The sequence below is a fragment of the Mytilus californianus genome, unplaced genomic scaffold (assembly GCF_021869535.1).
Source record: "Mytilus californianus isolate M0D057914Y unplaced genomic scaffold, xbMytCali1.0.p SCAF_4, whole genome shotgun sequence".
Taxonomy (NCBI): Eukaryota; Metazoa; Mollusca; class Bivalvia; order Mytilida; family Mytilidae; genus Mytilus; species Mytilus californianus.
The window spans coordinates 110,171,396-110,195,155 of NW_026262690.1; the positions used below are offsets into that span (position 1 = coordinate 110,171,396).

The 23,760-nt window shown below is 32.7% G+C and overlaps 1 pseudogene; it reads left to right on the forward strand.

Moving 5' to 3' along the window:
• The first annotated feature begins 8,360 nt into the window (after positions 1–8,360).
• The window catches only part of LOC127739105 (proprotein convertase subtilisin/kexin type 4-like), a 34,112-nt pseudogene continuing 18,712 nt past the window's right edge, over positions 8,361–23,760 (forward strand).

Below are 23,760 nucleotides of genomic sequence, written 5' to 3' on the forward strand. Positions count from 1 at the left end.
GAAACTGAAGGACAACATTGACACTTTCGTTTCATGCTGGTTTGATTCTCGTGGTATCGAAATGATAATTTTTCGCGTGAATAATTATTGACTATTGCACATGTAATTGAAGGAACTATTATGTAAGGGAAATTTGAAGAGGCCGCGATAAATAGTACTTCTGGTCTTCAACAATATAAACTGTTGACAACGGATATATAACTGTCTTTATCACATTCCCATCCTGTTTTCCTCGAATGTGTCTTTACCGAATTATACTTTTCATCGTGTTTATACACGACAGGTGCCACATGTGAAGCAGGATCTGCTGGCCCTTTAAGAGTAACTGACATCACCCAGCGGATTTTGGCGAAGTTCGTGTTGCTCAGCCTTTAGGTTTCTGTGTTGTATTTTGTATACTGTTGTTTGTATTTTGGTCGTTTTCGGGTTGTATGTTTTTGCTATGGCGTTGTCATTTCATCATCGACTTATGAGTTTGAATATTCCTTTGGTGTATCCCGCCTCTCTGTAATAGTTCACTTATTTTGAAATATATCAAGGCGGTCAGACATTTTCATAATTAGTTAATGTATTCAAAATGATTTAAAGTTGTCATATAATATTCGTTTTTTTTTATATATTTGTTTTTATCGCTTTGGAAAATGAAATATAGTAAAAAAATCAATGAAACGAAGTTCCGCCACATTTCATGAATGATCTTAGTGCATGAACGTCATGGCAAAAAATGACTTCATACGAATAAAAACTCTCAAGCTGAAGGTATTTCCGTTACCAGTACGCTTCAAATTCTGATATTATTTCATAAAAATGGCGTTTATGAGGTAGAAGTTGTTCACTTTCGGTTCTAGCGTTGTAATCGAACATTTATGAATTACAGGAAATCAATATGGTGGCACACTCAATAATATGACATGACAATATAGAAATAAGAAAATGTGGTATGATTGCCAATGAGACAACTCTCCACCAGAGACCAAATGACACAGAAATTATAACCACTATAGGTCACCGTACGGCTTTCACCTCTGGATTTTGCATTCAGGATGTTCGCTACTCTGTATCAAAATCACAAGCTTTTTAAAAGACTGTTATAAATTGATAGTATATGAATAAAGAAACCAAAAAAGCAGAATACAATGCAGGGTCCGCGTGCTTTTTTTTAGAGGTAGAAGCCATTGAAAATTTGGCGGGAAATGGTTCTCTCTAGATTTTTCATACATTTAACAATGGCACCTTTTTGCTTTCAAAAACTATATAAATGTAACAAGGATTTTGTAAGATTTTCAAGTATGGCCTTTTAAACTATATGTAATCAAATTATAAAAAGAAAAGTAGGGGTTAGCTGGCAAACATTTTTAATGGCACTACATAGATAAAACCATAGGATTCCGAAAATCTGGCAAAAATTCAAAAACAAGTGGAGCGAACATCCTTCAATAGTATAAGTATGTCGGGGCTTGATCATCAAAGAGGACCTTACAGTTACTTAATTCTAGAAACAAAAACAAAGACCTCAGGTCATTAAGGTAGTAACTGATAGTGTTCTTAATAACCTGCCTCCCATATAGAGCATATCATTATAAAGGTCAATTGCAATAACGCAGATAGCTTATTTTACTTGATATTGTTAGCTGAAAAATATCCAAACATTTGCCTACAATTGTCTTTGCTCTTTTAATATAAAATGTTCCCATTCAAACTGGTGAAATTGAATCACAATATCCAAACGAATGTTCTGACCAAAAATTAGAAGCATTAGTTATATAATAGAGTAGCTACGCTAACAATAATTTATTTCATGAGGTTATATTATTATTTTCATTAAATTCATCTATGTCACCATAATAAGACACATTACTTTTTCCATTCATTTTTGTGCTAAAATACTTTTTATTTTTCAATACTTATAGTTGGCGGTTATGATTTTGTTTACCACACGGAGTTAAAAAGACATTAAAACGCATATCAAAGAAATGGTAATCAAATATAAAACACACGGGCAAAAGTTTCAATTATTAAAAAAAATCTTAATGATCGAAAGGAAATTATATTGATAAACAAATCTAATAAAATAAAATAGAAGAATGTATATAATTGTGACAGTAATCACCTAGTACCATAAAACAAAAGCATAAGTAAAAGTATAATCTTATTGTATGCCTATGTTATCTGCTAATGTTGTTTTTTATAAAGCAGATTATAATTCATGCTTTCGCATCTATAAATCCTTCCAGATATTATGTTTAAATCCGCGAACCAGTAATAATAGTACAATAGGAAGCTTTCCCCATTTTCTTGATGTTTGGTATTCCGTTACTGAGAATGAAAATACTAGAAACACTTAATAAACCTGATGAGTTCGAAGCGCTATTCTACAATTACCCTCACCAGGATCGCTAAAAAATGTGAAAGCCAGAGATTTGTGAATATTTAAGAAACCATATGAAAATAAGACGCATAGGTTAAATCTATCACACAAATTCTAGTTAATTGTTTTCTAAATGTTTTTATGTTTTCATATAGAGTTTGAATATTTAGACAAACCGTAATAGTTATCTCATTGGCAATCATACCACATCTTCTTATTTTTATATGTATTGTAAACAGTTTTGATTCTTACCTACACAAGGGACCACTTTACCTAAACAAGGAGATTTAAAGCTGTTAACTATGAAATCAGATAAGAGGCCCTCAGTAGATTTTTCTATGTGATTTCTTGCAACTTGTAGAGAGACATGATTAATTTATATTTTTCTTAAACCACTTTAAAACTTCATTAAACAATTGTTTGTATTCGACTTTTATAAACTTTTTTGAATTTCAATATCTCCTTTGGCTCACAATACTAGAAAATATCTAAGTAGGAAACGAATAGGTGTTTTTTTCTGGTCGCGTGCTTGCAGTACACAACGCCGTTAGATAGATCATCAGTTGGGTCAATTAATTATGCTAATGTTAATGTTGCTACCTCTCCGTTAGTGGAAAGGCGGATCGGAGAACGAATCGAAAAAAAAATAATAATTCTGAACTAATGTGTTAATCTAGTGCACTGCAGGGTAATTTTATATGACATGTTATTGTCTTCAATATTCAATATTGCTCTTTTTCTCTTCCTCTGCCCGTTGACTGTATTGTAAAACTAACAAACCTTTGTCTTCTTATACATCAATTTCACATATTCCTTAAAAAATGTATAACTTTGCAGCTATATTGTAATATCTGAAACATACTTTTAGCGCTGCATCCTATTTTAACAGTTTAATTCGTTGGCAAATTACGTCCCTAATATATTTAAAACCATACATTTTTCGACGATGTCGGGATTTTTCAAAATGACGGCTGTGTCATTTGTCGTGTTCATACTTCAGATAAATTTGCCTTTCTCATTATTTATTTGGAATATTTCTGAAGGTTGTATGTTTTGTCTATGATTGATTTAAAAGTAGTTGTTTTTGATGCAAAAATATAATTTTTGTTACAGTCCAGACATATTATAACATCTGCATTAAAATCCAAGGGAAATTCAAAACGGAAAACCCTTTATAAAATGACAAAATCAAAACCTCAAACACATCAAACGAATGGAAAACAATTGTCATATTCCTGACTTGGTACAGACATATCCTAATGTAGAAAATGGTGGATTAAACCTTGTTTTACAGCTAGCTAAACCTCTCACTTGTATGACAGTCGCATAGAATTCCATTATGTTGACAGCAATGTATGAACAAAACAAACAGACATAATACTGATTGACTATGCTACTTCTTTACTTTGACATCAATTGTGCAATATAATCTAGTACATTAATAATTATCTACAACCAGGTATATGTTTATTTAAAGTACAATTAAAATAAGAACCAGGATATAGGATTTGAACTTCGAATGCATTCATAACGGGACAATACAATTTACCACTTAATCGACATAGTTGACAAAGATATGCTTATATTAGATGAGGAAGTGTTTTTATTGTAACCATGGAGTGAAAAACATTGTGTCGTAATAAAAAGATGAATCAATGTTTAGCTGTAAATGATTTAATGATAAATATTATTTAAAATCAAATTACATATAAATCATTTGACTGTCATGGGAAAAATATTTCAAATATCAACCAAACATTTTGTATCTTTTTTTTGTACAGAAAACTCCAGACTGAAATCATGGTTTTAAGAAATAAAGCACTCCAACCAGAGATTAAGTGTTTGTACAGTTGAGCTAGTACATTGATATAAGAAGATGTTGATTGATATTATTTCTTTTTCTGTAAGTTAGAGGCAACGGTATTTAATTTTCTGGAACTACCTTCAGTACCGATATTAAAATCTCATAATTCATTAAGAAGAAACAAATCAATGTAAAAACAAAATCTGATGGAATCATATGATTTCAAAAAGGAACGAGACCGGTCGTTTTGACAGGGTGAGTGTCCTCCTATGCATACATTACCGGCCATGCAAATCCACAAAAATTTAAATACCAGACAACATTTCCGGTATCCAAAGATCTAAGACCGAGAAAACATGTCGCCAGTTATTTAAGACACAGACACATTGAATCGTTCATTAATTATGACCGTAAAAATATGATGTGTTAAGAAAAACTTATAATTCGTAGATTGTATTTGTAAGTTTTTTATTATTATGAATCACCCATTCCAATGAAATAGCGATATTCGGGCATTTTAAACCGTGATTCAATTTGCAGATTGTGCTTGGTCTGTAATATTTGCCTTATGTTCAGCCAATGTTCAGTGGTCAAGATTACAATTTTGTACGCCAGACGCGCGTTTCGTCTACAAAACACTCATCAGTGACGATTGAATCAAAATTGTTTAAAAACAATAAAATAACAAAAATATCGAACTCCAAGGAAAATTCAAATCGGAAAGTCCCTTATCAAATGGTAAAATCAAACGCTCAAACACATCAAACGAATGGAAAACAACTGTAATATTCCTGACTTGGTACAGGCATTTCCTTATATAGAAAATGGTGGATTAAACCTTGTTTTTTAGCTAGCTAAACCTCTTACTTGTATGACAGTCGCATAAAATTTCATTATATTGACACCAATGTGTGAACAAAACAAACAGACATAATAGGTAAAAATGTCAAAAATAGGGGTACATCAGTCAACATTGTGTAAGAATCTTAATCACTATAAAAACCAACAAATATGCCAAACAAAATGGCATATAGACAAAGCACATAAGCAAAAATGAAAGACAAGAATACAAAAAAATGACCACAGCACAACAACACAATGGCGGGATGCATAAGTACCGAGCCACGCCAAAAGGATATTACCAAAATGGACTAAACAGTAAAGGTTAATAATTTACAAAGACAAATAAAAGAACACTATTACACATAATTAAGATGATAAACAACGTCAGTACATAGAATCTATACTTCAAGACCATCATGTATTATTTGTGAATTTTATACGGAATATTTATCAACAACAAAAAAAAGAAGCCCAATAAAATAAGAAGTTGAAGAGCATTGAGAATCCAAAATTCCAAAAGGATTTGCCAAATACAGCTAAAGTAATCTTTTCCTGGGGTTAGTGAGTTTATATGTGTATACTTAAAATATTAACTGCAAACATTCGTTGATAGGTATTACTTTATATTGCTTTTCTCATACTTGATTTGGTATCTTTTTTACCGTCGTTATACATTTAGTGCTTTCCTGTACTGATTTTTATTTTTTGTTCTTATAATGTGCCTTAGTAACAAAATTCAACGAGAATAAAAGGGGAAAGGTAGTGATTTCATTAAACTAGTTTACTCCACAATTTGTAACATCGTCCATTCCTCCTGGTCATGTCAATAATCACGACAGATGTTGTTGTTTTTATTTTTATCTAAAAGGTTTTAGTTATTTGGTAAATTGTTGTCGATGGGCTATCATCAATAGTTTATTAGTAAACAAAATACTAATTCGTTAGTTCAAACAACAAATTATCAGGTTGGGACTAAATTGCCAGTCTTTCTTACTGTAATATAAAGAAAACAAAACAAAACATTGAGACAAACGAAACGCATATCAAGTTATATGTTAAAGGAATCTTTAGTACTCAATGCTCCCAACTTTGTACTTAATTTGGCGTTTTAATTTTTCTTTTTATTTGTGCGTCACTGATGAGGTTTTCGTACACGAAACGCGCTTCAAGCTTTCATATTATAAGCCTGGCATCACTGATGAGGTTTTTTTCAATATTAATGTGGAAGGAAATAACGTATGCATTAGGCGAATAATTCGGACTGAATTAATACAAATGTATATCATTTAAAATACCGAAAAGAAAGATACACAGGAGTTGTTATCATCACAAGAACAAATACGCCATAGTGTTAAATAATTTATAAGAGCATAGACCTCTAGCACAAGGAAACTTTTAACGATACACACTCATAACAAGAAAAACTTATAATCTGCTAAAAGGCAAACCTGTTGTGAAATCACCTGTGTAACTATCGTTTTTGTAATTTTGGTGTTAAACAGGCAATTGTCATTGCTTCTGCGAAATGCTGCTAAATCAATGTTGGACCCTGTTTAATGCTAAAACTTCATACGTCGTCTTCGGGCTGAACTAATTCAACAATTCGATAATTCAACGGTCATCGGAGCAGAAGAGTGTTATCCGTATATGGGGGTCATAATTGACCCAATTGTTCGTCTACGTACGAAAACAATTTTGTTCAGTAACCTGGATGCCGTTCTTGTTTGAAAAGTCATCTCAATAAAGAAAAGTTTATTGGAAAATATAGATTGAAAAAATTTTGATGCGGATGGTTTTTGTTTCTTCAGAGTATAAATTGATTGATTGATTGATTGATTTGTGTTTAACGCCACTTTCAACACTATTGTGCTATTTCTTGGCGGTCAGTTTTTATTGGTGGAGGAAGCCGGAGTGCCCGGAGAGAACCACCGACCCGCGGTTGGAAAACTGACAACCCTAGTCAATTAAGATTAGAGTCGAGTGCACCTGCCCTGTGCAGGATTCGAACTCACAACCTCAATGTTGACTGGCTATTGATACAGTAGTTCGACTTAGACCACTCGGTCACATAAGTCCCTCAGAGTAAAGATGTTAGATGTATAACGAAAAAGAAAAAAAAAGTTGTCTTAATATATAGATGACACAAAATCACAAGCGCATAACAAAAATATAAAAGGAAACATAAATATGTGGTATGATTGCCAATGACACAACTATCCACCAGAGTTCAAATGCAACAATGAGAAAAACCCGTACCGTATAGTTGACTATAAAAGGCCCCGACATGAAAAATGTAAAATATTTCAAATGAGAAAAACTAGCGGTCTAATTCATAACAAATCAATTTACGAAAAACAAATGGGACCAAAAGACAACCATTGAACTACGGGCTACTGAATTGAGACAGGCACATAAAGAATGTTACGGGATTAAACCTGTATGTGAGCGCTCAACCCTACCTTACCTTTGACAGTGGTGTAACAGCACAACGTAAGAACAAACTTTAGCAATTGGTTTAACTAAAATGATTGGTACGAAGAACAAAAACAGTTAACATAAAAACAATTGACACAAAGTACCGAAATAAGAGTACTCGTAGTTACTGAAAACTAGTTTAAAGTCAAATACAACTAATAAACAAATTATGTTCTCCCAGACTGAAGTATCAATCAGTACAAAACCAACAGATTTAGTGTAAAGACGTCATAAACCGTCTGAGAAACGCATGACCTTGTGGAATGCCAAACTATAAGTAAACAGTATCGAAAGGATGAAGGATAATGAGTTCTCATTACTGTACATATATAGTTATATATATTTAGTAATGTTTTAATCTTTCAAAAAACAAAATCAGTATTATTACCAATAAAAACAGTATTCAAAGATTTTACTACTGTTTTAAACTGACAACTTCTAAAAATTAGTACATTCAAAAGATCAATTAATTATCATGGATCGTACATTTTACGGGGTTAATAAACACCATTACCGTAAAAATAAGGATGTGATACCCCATTTTTTTTTTTTTTTTAAGTAAGTTCTTTAGGGTAAATGTATGCTGTGTAATTCGAAAATTCTTGATTTCTTAAAGCAAAAATATCATCAAGGTTACGGTTTATATATGTTTTTTTACTTTCACTGAACACCGTATAATGATATTCTGAACATTATTTTTGCTTTGTGCCTATATTTGTTTTACCTTTTTGTTCTTTTTTTGTGATTTTGGATGGTATCTCATCAACATATCATTTAATCTATATCAATGACAGAATATCATTGTTACAATGTCTTTCAAATTTAATTTGAGGGTATTTCCATTTAGTTAACCAATATGAAGAAATGCAGTCATTCATAAAATATTTATTATAAACTTGAATAACGGTCATTTAAATCATCAAACATAACCAGAAGAGGATATATAATGCACGTATGTTTGATAACTTTCATGTTGTATTGTTTAAAAATGCCTTGCAATTCAGACTTTTTTGATGGAGAGTTTACAGGTCAAGTTGTAATAAACACGACCAACACCGAAGGGTTTGTTGATAGATTTATAGCGAAACATGCTGGATATATATTTCAAACGAGGGTACGTCGTTTTGTAATCTAAAAACAACTGTTTTTGGACAAGTTTTACTTTCTAATTCATTTTGTAATGTATTAATATGTAACTGTTATAAGTAGATATTTGTTTCAAGAAAAAATATTGTACCTCTTCAATACGTTCAAGCTAAAATGACTTACATGTCAACTTGGCTTAGCTTATCCAACTATCAAATGGAAAGATATAAAGATTGTGTTGAAGAATAATATGTATATATAACATTTCCACACGTATTTCATAGAAATGTTCGTATGGACTGTCGTATGACGTAATTACTACAAAGAAGATCTCAAGAATGACATCATCAATTATTCCATAGTCAAGACCTTTCGCTCCAATAATAGTCAAATGAATTGACAATGTTTATCCAATTATTACTTGATAGTTTGTTTCTCTTCTATATTGCAGAAGCTTTGCTTATTTGAAATATTCTTTGGCCAATTCAATGCTATTCATTTACCTGCAATTACATATACGGACTTTGTGTCGTGAATGAATACACTCTATATATCCCTTCTTGTCCTTGATTAATATGATGCAATTGTTGTTTCCACGAAAAATGAAAGGCACTTTAATCACTTCCATTGCCCTGTTTATATTGATTTATGAAACAATAAGTCTTATACTTTGTTTCTATCAGCAAACATCAAGTACTAGCAAACAGATTCAATTAAAACATAAACAGCATGTGTTCATGTTTACATTCTGTAATGACTGAATCCATTTGGGGACAATAGTTTCTAAGTCATAAAAAAGACGGGGTTTTTGTCACAATGCAGAAATAAACATCCTTATCATAACGGTGTTACAAAAAGAAATGTATTAATAATATAATTTTTGCTGGGTGGTATATGTAGATTTCCTTACAACTTGTCATGTATGGTGTGATAAGATACTTAATAGCTGGGTATGAGGAGAATAGCAAGTTTGTTATCTCCTCGAAACCAATTATTGACCACAACTACGCCTCGAGCAATAGTTGGCATCTCAAACTGTTTTTGACAGCTTTGTCCTTGAACAGATGCTGAAAGTCATTATCTAAAACTCTACATATGTAAGGCCAAGGAAGTAAAAAACGCATAATGTAGCAGACAGTCCGATAGAATAGGAATTGAAATAGATTTCCATTACAACGGTACATACGTATTTTTGTACAGTTTCAGATAGGAAGACAGGAGTACTTTGTATTTGAAATAAATGAAACACAGCGCACAAGTAAAATCAGCATTCAGACAGAAGACCCCGACATAAAGAACTTAAAACTGGATTCAGAGGTACATATATGTTATGATGCAAACTAGAATTATAATGAAGTGTCTGGATTGGAGGTTTTAATGTCGGTATTATTTCATTGTCAGGCTATTTTTTCGAGTCTTCATAATTTCTCATTATTTTTATTCTTAAATTCTTTTCACCGTTTTATTCATTATCATATTATGGAATTATCTTCTTTATCACATAGTTGTTTCGAAAACATTGGGTGTTGCATATGTAAAAAAAAACGCTAATTTGCTTAAGTTTTATTGCTGCCCTAGGCCTATGCAAATAACCGGGGTCGATATGAAAAACAAAAAAAACAAATTAAAAGCAAAAAAATTAGGTAAATACATAGTTTTTTTGTTACAATCATTTAAAAAAACCTTTTTTTTTTTTGAGTTTATGTTCTAGTACATTAAAATCAGAGTTTGTTGGCATCTGCATGTTTTTATTTCAATGAATACCAATTTTTCATTAATATGAAAAGAATAATGTAACAAATATACAATAGAAAATCCTATGATTGTGCTAACGAAGATCCACGTCATTTTGAATAGATATTGTATTTTAATTTGACTGATAAAGATCGTATACATAATTATGTGTCACGCATGTACTTTACATGTTTTGTTTGTATTCTATTTCTAGACATTACATATATTTGTCCCTAAACTATTTTTTGCACTAAGATATATATGTTCTGATTAAGTAGAGTGCAGTAATCTTCACTTTTTAGGTAGATTTTGTAAAACAAGAAAAAAGATATCCAAGAGTACCGAAGACTGAAGACTGGTCAAATTTGTGGCACTTGGTAAGACAGATAACAGTAGAGTTTCTACCCCATTATGACTTATCTTATTTGATTATTATTAAAAAACGTTAATTAATAAATAATATAGTCTTGCAATTTTCAGCAAAATTCAAAACCAGGAATCATTGTTCGGAAGACGTTTTATTTTTTTGCTGAATGACGTATAAACATAAAATATTACATCATTTCGATTGGTTTTTTTTTTTTTTTTTTTTTTTTTTTTTTTTTTTTTTTTTTTTGCCTTTATATATTCATATCTACCTGATAAATCTTCAGTTATTAAATCTTCCCTATCAAAAGTCCCTACAATGTTTGTTTGAAACCTATAATCAGCAATATTTGGACAAATAAATGAATTGATGACCTACATCATCTTTTGTACCATTTTTATCGTATATAGACATGCAGAAATTTGTTTCTTGTATTAGTTCGAGAAAATGGAACTTTCACATTTATAAGAACAAAAACCAAAAACAGATGTGTATGGTGAACCCCGTGCTATAGAGGGGTATTTGTTTGGATGTGGATGTATATTTAAAGTTATCATTATTTCTGAATGGGGACATTAAATATATTGCCGCATGTTAGTAAAATGCAACACCCTCTGCACGTTAAGAACCCTACGACCGTTCTACAGTTGGAATTTTCTGTCCCTGTCCAAAATACCTTCATTTCAATTGCAAGCGGCAGTTGAAATGTCGGTTCTTTACCCAGGTCAATCCACTGCAGAAATAACAAATATGAATTATAACCAAATTGTTCTCGTTATAAAAAGGCCTTAAATATTTGCTGATGAAAGCAAACAAACATCAATTAGTCAAATAAAAACAAACTTTTTCTCTGCTTCATATGTTTCACTTCACTGTTTTAAATCTAAATTTTCTAAAAATTCGTCAAAATAATTTGTCGTTCTGCCGTTTTGACAAAGTAATAATACATTTACTGTTAGTAACTGAATACAGAGTGAATATAAAAAAGAAAATGTGGTATAATTACCAATGAGACAACTCTCCACAAGAGTCCAAATGACACAGAGCACATATTTAACTTAACTTTGTTTCACTAAAATGACATATCCTATGACATACAAACCTTCCCAGCTGGTTTTTGCAGAATAAATTAATTCTCGAATTATTACTTATCATGGTTATCTTATTTCCAAGATGTTGTGTTTTTGTGATATGCATCTCAATGATATCTTTTTTCTACAAATTGCCTGAAACTGGACAGGCAATTTGTTAAATTTTGTGTCAAAATTTCAGTCATTTTTCAAAATGACTAGGTATTTTTAGACATTTTGTATAATGCCTGTCAAGGTTAGGCATTTCATATGAAAATTCAGTCATTTTACAAAATGCCTAAATTTAGAAAATGCCTGTAACATATATAAAAGATATAGACTTAATTAAAAGTAGAAGTCAGTTATGTAGTTGTAAAAAATGTCCAAAATTTCAGAAAACGTTATATTTTAACGTAGTAATAGATACAATAAATAAATGTGAAAATATCTTAAAACAATTGAATTGCCAAATATTTGGATCTTAGACATCAACAGCCCAAAGCAGTCAAAGAGAGGCGAAGGATACAAAAGGGACATTCAAATTCACAGGTCGAAAATAAACTGACAACGTCATGGCCAAAAAAGAAAAAGACAAACAAACAAATAAAAGTACACAAAACAACATAGAAAACCAAATAATGAGAAACACGAACCCCACCAAAAACGGTGTGTGATCTCAGGTGCTCCGGAAAGGTAATCAGTTTCTGGTCAACATGTGGCACATGTCGTGTTGCTCATGTTAGTAAAAACCCGGTGATATGTTTAATTTGGTAGGTCACATTCAGGTAAAGGGGACGATGTTGTATGTACAACAATTGGAACATATCCGTGGTCATCTATGAAACAGATATCCATAAGCGGTCAACCGACTCATGATGGCGTCCGTGAAATGAACAAATGGATGATTTCAAATACACTACCTACTTGGAACTCCTGGTTTTAAAGCTCTTTATGATCAGCCATCTATCAAGAAATCATGATTGATAGGAAACACAAAGCCCTGGAATATTGTATCACCTCAAAGAAATTTACTCCGTTTGCTAGGGCTGCTAGACGTTCTTACATAGTCATGGAAAGTTTACAGTTGGAAACTTGAACTCATTTCTTTTGTCGTAACGCAAAGTTTTGTTTTCAACCGACCCTCATTGTCAAGATATGAGGCAGACTGACGTATCAAATTATAAGACTAGTACCTTTGATAACTATTAACGGTATCTGCAGTGTGTTACTGAAAAATTTAACGAAATTAATTATGTAACCCATCTTAATATATAAAAAAAACCAATGCATCCTTGAATTATTACTTAAATTCTCGATTGTATCTTTTGTATCTTGCGTCTCTTTTTATGCCTTTAAGGAAACATGAACGAAATTAATATCATCAGTACGAATCTGATGTTAAGAACAGATAATCACTCAATAATGATCATTCTTTCATTCATGTATGACATGTTTCTTTTTTACAGAATGATGACGTGTCACCTTCTATGAAGGTAAATGAAGCTTGGAATGCTGGGTATACCGGAAGTGGAATAACAATTGCTATCCTTGACGACGGTTTACAGACAGATCATACTGACTTAGACGCTAATGTGGTATTCAAATTTTCTTCTTTTTAGTATTATTAGAGAATAAGATATATCTATGCATAAAGTAACTTTCCCTCATTGTAGGATTTTAAACAAAAGAAAATATTACAACGCTATTGATTAAATCGTTTTATTGAAAAAATGAAATGAAAAATAATATCCTATAATCGTTTTACTGTCTTGTTATATCGGTTGTATTGAGGAGGAGGAGGAGGAGGAGGAGGAGGAGGAGGAGGAGGAGGAGGAGGAGGAGGAGGAGGAGGAGGAGGAGGAAATGGCAAATAAATCATGAATTTCAAGAACAGAGCATGTTAAATGTCAAGTGGCAAATGATGAAAACCTGCATATATACGTGCAATTTCACTAGAAAGCAACCAAAACGAATACCACCAATGCTTGACATCTATATGTCCTCTGAGTCGTTTAATCTTTGTTTTTTCGCATGAATGCCTCGTACACAGCCGAAAATCAGAAACTACATATGTTCAAGTCTTTCGTTTAACCCAGGCATAGATCCACACTCCAGGAGGGTACGCTACCGCAAGACCTTTGAGAGGGTAAATACAGAGCAACTCAATTAAGTTTCACGCGCTTTATTTATCGAAAAATGTCATTTGATTCGTATAAATTTAATACAATATAATGTATAAAGTTTTAATTTCAGGACACAGCCAACGGTTATGACTATCAAAGCACGGATGGAGATCCGACACCAGATGTTGGCGACAGGTAGGGCAATATAAACAACATCTTCTTTAAAAAAAAGTTTATATTGAATATATAATGTGCGCATATATATAAAAACGATAATTTCAGAAAATATATATATATTGTTTTATGTATGAGGCTCAGATAGGAGAAAGGGCAACATTAATTGAACCCTTTATAATATTTGTGTAAAATATGAAAACATTGGTATCCGAGGCATTAATTTTATGCTGTTTGTTGCAATAGAAAATGATGTTAATCAGTAATGTGTGAAATAACTATTAAAAACTTTAGATAGATTTAGTAATAAGTCAAGCATAAAGATCTGTATTTTGTCTCTTGTAGAACGGGTTTTTGTAAGATAAAAGTTAATAAATAAATTATGCATTGTGCAATAAAGACTGGTCGATGTTTTACCCGACAAATGGTAAAGACAATTGTGTTACACTTGAGGACCTATTTTTTTATTTTATCTCTATTTTAGACATCGGTAAACTATTGAAAAAAATGCCGGTACAATGAAGTTTATAGACAATTGTTTATGCACTGTAGTCGATTTTGCGATACAAATAATCATTAACCCATAGTAATTAATTGACTGAATAAATGTATTGCTAATAGTAATAAAGGAACATGTTAAAACAGTAGAACGCTATAACGTTTAAATATCTAAATTGATTGATTAACAATTTCTGGTTCATGAATTAAAGATCCAATTCTTATCTGATCAAACATAATACAGTAAATTTCGATACGATATAAAACATTCTGCAACTTTATGAAGAGAAAGACCAAAAAGATGTTTGTTTTTCTGGATTTCGTTTAGAACAAGGTGTTAATGGCATATGTTTTATTACTTCTGTTAATTAATTTACAACTTTTATAGATTTTGAACGATTCATAGCTTGCCTTCCATATTGTGTTTACTCAAATGCTAATCTTAATTTCCGTGAACGTAGAACAGCAAATGGATGATTAAATGCAAAAAGTAAAATCACAAAAATACTGAACTCTGAGGAAAATTCAAAACGGAAAGCCCCTAATCAAATGGCAAAATCAAAAGCTCAAACACATCAAACGAAGGAATATCAACTGTCATATTCCTCACTTGGTACAGGCATTTTCTTATGTAAAAAATGGTGGATTGAACCTGGTTTTATAGCTAGCTAAACCTCTCACTTATGACAGTCACATCAAATTCCATTATATTGATAACGATGCGTGAACAAAACAAACAGACATAATATGTAAAAATGTCAAAAATACAACAGTCAACATTGTGTTATAATCTTAATCACTTAAAATATCAAATGATAATAAATCGACATGTGAGATTTTTTTATACTCATGTTAATTTTCTAATGTCGAACGTCTTTGATAATGCTCGATAAATCATTTGTTTAAGAGTAAATCCATCATTAACGTGTATTCAAAGCACTATAAATATTTGTAGCCATGGTACGAAAGTAGCAGGTTTTATAGCTGCAGAAAAGGATAACAACGAATGCACAGTAGGAGTAGCATTTGAATCTACTATAATTGGTAATTATTAGTTGATGCACGACATTTCAATATTATAGTGTTAATAATTGGCTGTTTCTGTAATGACCCTGTTATTGATTCTAGTTGAGCTGTATTGGATCCGAGACACGAAGAGTCGAGGACCAATACATCTGATCGAGAATATATAGCAGGGCCAATACAGAAAAGCTATTCCATATTACTTTTATTAAATGATTACAATTCTTTAATTTAAATAGGTTACCGTGGAGAATATACAGAAATTCATATCTGAACTTGTCTTTTTGCAGTGACGATGGATTGTCAACATTGATGTAATTTATGATTTCTCGTCAAAGTACTTATGTTATTCCAAACCATTTTTCTATCAAATATAAAGTAGCTTGGAAGAAAAATCAGAGAGTTTAATGTACTCTTATATAGTCTGCGTTCAGATTGTCATTGATCAACGGCAGTGAAACAGTGATAATAATCAACAGTTTTTTTCAAAAAGGCTGTCAAATATTTCCATTTCAAGACTTTACAAAACAAGTAACATCACTTAATTTTTTTTTTTATGTTATTGGAAGTTAGAATTTATGATACAAGTGTATTTTATGCATAAAGATACGTCCAAAGTCAAGAAAGCTTACATGTAGGCGTTAGAAAATTGAAACCGGGAGTGAACGTCAGGTAAAAGAGGGGCCAAAGATACCAGAGGGACAGTCAAACTCATAGATCGAAAATAAACTGACAACGCTATGGCTAAAAATGAAAAAAACAAACAGACAAATAATAGTATACATGACACCACATAGAAAACTAAAGACTAAGCAACACGAACCCCACAAAAAATTGGGGGTGATCTCAGGTGCTCCGGAAGGGTAAGCAGATCCTGCTCCACATGTGACACCCGTCGTGTTGCTCATGTTATTACACACCCGGTAAATAGTCTAATTCAGTAGGTCACATTCATGAAAAGGGAAGGGGATTGAAGTTACGACGTAAGGAACATATCCGAAATCATCTGTGAAACGGCTTTTCCATAACAGTCAACCAACTCGTGATGGCGTCCGTAAAATTAACGTAGGGATGATTTCAACTTTACCGTTTGGAACTCTTGGTTTAATAGCTTCCTTGTGAGCAGCAACCCTCTATCAAGGAAATCATGATAGGAAATACACGCACGGGAGTATCGTATCAATTGGGAGATATATACTCCGTATGCAGGCGCTGCTGGAATGTTGCTACTTAGAAATGGAAAGTTTACAATTGGGAAGCTGAAATCATCTCGTTTGTGGTAAATTTTTGTTTAGTCCATGGGTTAATATTGCATTTTTGAAAATATAAACACCAAAATATAAGACTTAGTTTTTCCATTATATCACCGGGTTTTTTCACGCGTTGTTGTGACTATATGTGAGGCGCATTTGGTGGGAATCCCGTCAGCAATGTATATGATTTTTATAGCATATTTCATTTTCCCCCATCTGAAAAATCTAGTAGAATAAGGAATACTGAGTAATATAAATGGCATTTAATTGTTCACATCTTTGTTTTATGGTTGTTATGTTTAAAAACGAACACATTTATTAGTAGAATAAGGAATACTGAGTAATATAAATGGCATTTAATTGTTCACATATTTGTTTTATGGTTGTTATGTGTAGTTGACCATTCAGCATCTCCTCAATTTTATATCAAGTCGAATGAGTTACAATTTAAGAGTTATGTGAACAAATCGATCTTGTAACCACTCAAGGTATAGGAAAACAGTTAAAGTTTAAATGTTTGAACGAGATATATGGTGTACGCCAACTAGACAGGTACCCATGCGACATATATAACCAAAACAGATGTAGAGGTGTCCATACTGTTTACAATAAACATATATAGTCTATACATTATATCAAGTTATAATTTGTCATTAGTGTAAAAAGCTTAAGACAGCAAGACAACAAGTGAAATGCCTGACGTTACATAAACTATTGCATTGTGGCGGTGTATAAACCATTACATTATAACTGAATATCTTATTTATAGTTTAAGAAATTATTTAAAAAAAATACACCGAAATTTCATGCATGCATCACATATATTGCAAATGAAATATCTTAACAGTTGACTGAGAGAAAAAAATATAAACTTTGTATTTAAGATTAAGTGCAATTCATTGTTCAAATATTTAAAGACCGGTCTCGGAGTTCGGAATTTTTGTATCAACTGGAAAATTAATTACTTTACAGACACTTCATTTCACCTTAATTAAGATATGTTCCAGTCTTACTGATTTTTTTATAAACACACATATATATGAATATAACTATACCTGTATATTTTATTATGTCAGGTAAACTCGAGTACAAAAAAATACCCCTAAGAAAATAGTTACTGTTAATTTTGGTTCATTTGTAATGTTTAGGAGTTTAGCAAGGCGTCAATTTAGCTGAACTAGTACTAGTATACATAATTGTTTAGGGACCAACTGAAGCCCGTCTCCAGGTATGTGATTTTATTTTACAATATGACTTCCTAGGAAAATTAAGCTAGATTCCCCTGTTCTAAATTACAATAAAAAAGCTGCTATAAGTTACGTTATGTAAAACTGTGTCCTACCATTGGACAGGTTCTTACATTTCTACCCTTGAACAGATTTGGACCCTCTATGTTAGAACAGTTTTTGAAAGTTCTTGACCATAGAGCAAATTTTGACAGTTCTACACTAGGGTAGAACTGTTCTAGAACTGTTATAGAACTGTTTTGAACAGTCTTCGCCTGGCCACTAGAACTCCAAATATATACAATAAGATTTTTCAATCCTTTACAACGTATGTTTGTTTCCTTGAAAATGAATATAATAATATAATCTATTAGATTGGATTTCAAAACGACGTCACATTTTGGCCTAAATTTACATTTGATACTTAGTTTTTGCAAAGTTAGATAATTTATATCAACTGAAGGTTTCCCATAAAAGATATGTTAACTACATTAAAACTCTTCTTTGTGACATTTTTTTTGGGGTGCAAAATACAATTTGAGGAAGGCGTTAATACCATATCTTAGTCTTTATAAGTTTGTAGTTTTTCATCAACACAAGAGATATGACTCAAGCAAATATGTAATAAACAATTCAACATTTATCGGATATACTCATGTCTTAAAGAATTTGATATATTCAAAGTGCTATAACATATCTGTTGTTCAAAAATCCGGATTACAACATTTTAACCTTTCATTTTGTTGTATAGCGTTAAGAAGGCTCACGACACATATAAATAATTGTTAACGCAATTTTTTGTTGCCATTATACTTTTTTCAAACATGTGTAATTGCAAGCATCAAATATGACCACTGTCTTTCCATCTTATACTTGAAAAAAAATCAAAAAAACTTGTATTAAATTATTCATAAAGGAAATGTTAGTTATATGACAGCTTTCTTTCCCATGTAAAATGCTTGTTTATTCTCCTTAAAGGTGTTCGAATTCTTGGTACTACGGGATTGACCGATTCACAAGAAGCACAGGCACTCAATCATTATCTTAGCGGTGTAGATATTTATTCCAACAGCTGGGGTCCTACAGATGGATATGGATTTTCTGGACCTGGTACAATTACTGAAGACGCCCTCCTAACCGGAGTTACAACTGTATGTATAAAAAGCTATACGTTGCGGTAAAAATCTCTTATAGCGAAGTATTAATTTGAAATCCATGAAACCATGTTTAATTCATCAGATACTTTCGCCAATCAACTGAAAAGATTATGTTTGGCAATAATGTTTACACACACACAAATGACCAATATCGTAGATGTGCTTTTAAAAAAGGTGAAAAACATTCGTTTATATTTCCGTATCAACGAAATTTTACAATTATTGAAATCTAGCTCATAGCACTTTATATGCTGAGATGGATTTCTCCTGTCGTCATACACGATATATATTTTTTAGTTATGTTATCCGGTTTTTTTATTTATGCAAACAGGGCAGGGGTGGCAAAGGTGTTATTTATACATGGGCAGCAGGTAATGGCGACCTAACCGATAACTGTATGTAAATAGCATCTACACTATTGGTGTGACAAGTGTAGAACAAGGACAGAATGCGTGGTACTCTGAAGTATGTGCCGCTGCATTAGTAGCGACTTACGGTGGAAGTAGCAACAGCAGATTTTTAGTAAGATTAATAATATATATGTAAGTTATCTGTATACGTAATTGTTTGGGTTTTTTTTAAGGATCAAAACAATAATCAATTACAGGAACAAGTTCAGATATACAGAAAATAGTATGGTAAAAAACAAAAAATACGCTATAAGAGTTTACAAAACAATATTGAAAAACACAAAAGATGAACAATTACTTAGTTTTCCTAAATAAAAACACATTCATTTTAAACATTTAGTATAAACACCGTGCATGAAATTTCTTGTCAATGTCCAAGAACAGCGGCTTACACTTTTCACAATATTGCATGTAGCCTATTGTCATTCTCAGCAGTATGTTGAGATCATACTTTTTTATACTGGCGGCATTGCAACTATTTTAAAGGTTATCTTATTTTTTTATAGACTTCAACAACAACTTCCTCCGGATGTACAAGTGATGGTTTACAGGGGACTTCGTTTTCAACACCTATCGCATCAGGTATCATTGCGTTAGCCCTCCAAGCAAAGTGAGTCATTACTAACCCTGGGCTTTTGATTCTTAAAACGAAACAAAACACTTTCTAAAATCATTGGCAATGCCTTATTTTGTTAAGAATTGGTTTTTTACTTTAATAAAAAAGATTTTACTCGGCCTGTACCTTCAAATTTTGAATAACATCACTTTGACACAACATCAATGTGGAAATCAACATGCTTATTTTTGTTTTAGTTCTGCTCTCACGTGGAGAGATATTCAGCACATAATTGTTTTAACGTCATCTAGAAATGGATTTACAGATTCCTATTCTGGCTGGGCAACAAATGGAAAGGGAAAAGAATGTATGTACTCTCTAATTTAGTAAAATCATGTTGTATCACGATGTTATTAAAACGAAAATACAAAACTTTATTTTCGAGTTAGATTTTACAATATAAGAATATTTATTAAAGCTGATTTAGTAGCATGGTGTGAATGCTACAATATGAATGTAAAGCTAGATCATACCATATAAAATAAGGAGATGCGGTATGACTGCCGATGAAACAACTATCCACCAAAATTCAAATGAAGTAGATGTAAAGGCAACCGTATGGGCTGCAACAATGTGAAAACCCTTACCGTAAAGTCGGCTATTAAATGCCCCTACATGTGATGCCTAAAAATGTGAAATAATCCCACTGAGAAAACTAACGGCCTTATTTACGGGAAAAAATACGACAGATATAATCCAACGACAATTATTGAACTACAGACCTCTGAAATGCATGGTTAGCATCTGCTAGTTAATGAAGACTCATTTGCTCGTATTATTTTTATGAAATTGTTTTACAGTCAAGTCTAATCATAAATTATTAAGGTTACAGTACACAGTTTATTCTTGCAATAAGGACCCTTTTTCTCCCATCATCTGAATGAAATATTTTGACTAGTAAGCTAGTTCATAATGGTAAACATTGGAAAGCTAGATCATACCATATAAAATAAGGAGATGCGGTATGACTGCGAATGAGACAAATATCCACCAAAGTTCAAATGAAGTAGATGTAAAGGCAACCGTATGAGCTGCAACAATGTGAAAACCCTCACCGTAAAGTGACCTACCGAATTAAACTATTTACCGGATTTGTAATAACATGAGCAACACGACGGGTGCCACATGTGGAGCAGGATCTGCTTACCCTTCCGGAGCACCTGAGATCACCCCCAGTTTTTGGTGGGGTTCGTGTTGCTTAGTCTTTAGTTTTCTATGTTGTTTCTTGTGTACTATTATTGTCTGTTTGTCTTTTTCATTTTTTAGCCATGGCGTTGTCAGTTTATTTTCGATTTATGAGTTTGACTGTTCCTCTTGTATCTTTCGCCCCTCTTTTATTACCACTGGGTCGATGTGTCTGCTAGTGGAAATTTAGTCCCCGAGGACATCATCCGCCCAGTAGCAAAATTGCATGAATTTACGAAGATCTAACAGGATACTGGCTCGGACGTCGCCCAGTATAAAAAGGTCCGAAACTGACGTCACCATGGACACGGTGTCGTCTGATACGGCAGGTGTCCCCTCATCACCAGACATGACAAATATCTAAAACATGACTCATTCAGATCATCATACTAGTGACAATAGCAATAGTACACATACACAGCCATGTTCAGTTCTCCTTAAAGACATTTTAGATTTTGATGACTCTGAACAACACTGTCGCATTTCGAAATGTGAAGCCAAAGGCTGCAAAACAATTTTTAATAACAGATGCTCAATTCACTAGCAATTTAACTAAGAAGTCTTATTTTACCAGAAATTACGATGATCTGAATTGTAAATCTATAAATGTCGTCTACGGATTAGAGTGTAACCTTTGCGGATTGGTATACGTCGGTGAAACGAAAGGAAGGCTAAACAAACGAATGTGCGGCCATAGATCAGACATTAACCTCAATGCAAACGACATTCGTTACCAGTATTTTAATCAGCCTGATCATTCCATCGTTTCTATGACAGTTCGCATTATCGAAAAAATATACCACAGGACTAACAATCCTCAACTTGCAACGCCTCTCCGTAGACAAAATGATGACTACTGGATTCGACAATTGGGAACTACGACACCATATGGTTGCAATGACAAAATTGATGGTATAGGTATTATATCTAGTCCATCGTGTAGCTCGTTGAAGGTGATGAATATTTTCAACTCTACTCCTCGACGTAGACACAGTCATGGTCATCGTCATTATACATCACCTACTCTGCATGATGTCTCTATTAATGACTTGCTGCCATTTATACAAAAGCCGTTAGGTATCCATCACATTCGCACGAAACTTTATTCATTACCCCTTTCAAAACTTCATTCTTTGTTCAATTTATGTTTGGAAACCACTGTTACAAATCCTCATTCAAACCTATACAAACTTACAGCTATTATTTCGGATATTGCAAGTCACAAACTTTTCAAACCAATTCGCATGGGAAAAGATGAAAAAGAGAAAAGATCTTTTCTTAAACTTTTCTTGCCAACAAAGGTCTCGATGGTGTCAACTTAGGCAATATCCTTCATCATAAATTAGATCAGTCGAAAATACCTCCTTATTTCAAAGATCAGTCTGTACCAATCATTTCTTATACCTATACCAAACCAATTGCAACTAAAATTTTCAATTACAAACACGTTTTGCAGGATCTCAATATTAACGACTTTAAGTCTAAAACTCCTGATTGCACTTGTGCTAGTTCCCAATTCACATATAATCCGGCTGGCCACGTTATTACCGGTGACCTCGACATTGTCAATAACACTTCCCTACGAAATGTGTTATCCAAAGGTCCGAAATATCGTGAGACTAAATCCATCAATTGGAAATACAACTTCAAAATACTGATAGATTCAGTCGAGGATTATGCCAGGCAATGGGCTAAGCGCGAGAAGGAATACGTAGATACTCTTCATGCTCTTGCCGAATGGATTAAGGCTGTGAGGTCGTTGATACAAATCAGAATTAAGAAACTGAATGGGTCTATCAATACCCATGCTACGTCAATCTTTAAAGACCCAAATGTTGCAAAACACTTGTCCTATCTCCATTACAAATATGTTGTTGTCCCCGCAGATAAAGCCCCAAACAACATCGTTTTTTTGTGTGTAAAACTCATTACATAAACTGCTTGATTAATGAATTAGGTATAGAGAATTCACTTGGAAACTCAACATATACCCTCACATCACTTACCAAAGAGGAAATCCTGGATAATCATAGGTCTGTTCTATGTTCCTTTGGAATTTCAACCAAAGATGAAGAACTGGATCTTCCATCACTGTATTGGATACCTTAACTACATAAGTATCCTTACAAACAACGGTATATTGCTGGGTCTCCCAAGTGCTCCACGAAACCTCTTTCTAAATTATTCACATCTATTTTATCAGCAATCAAAGCCGGGCTTCAAAGTTATTGTGAAACTGCCTATTCTAGAGGTGGCGTGAATCAGATGTGTATACTAAAAAATTCCAAAGATCTTTTAGAGTACATACAATCTAAGACTGTTTCATCTTGCAATAGTATTAAAACATT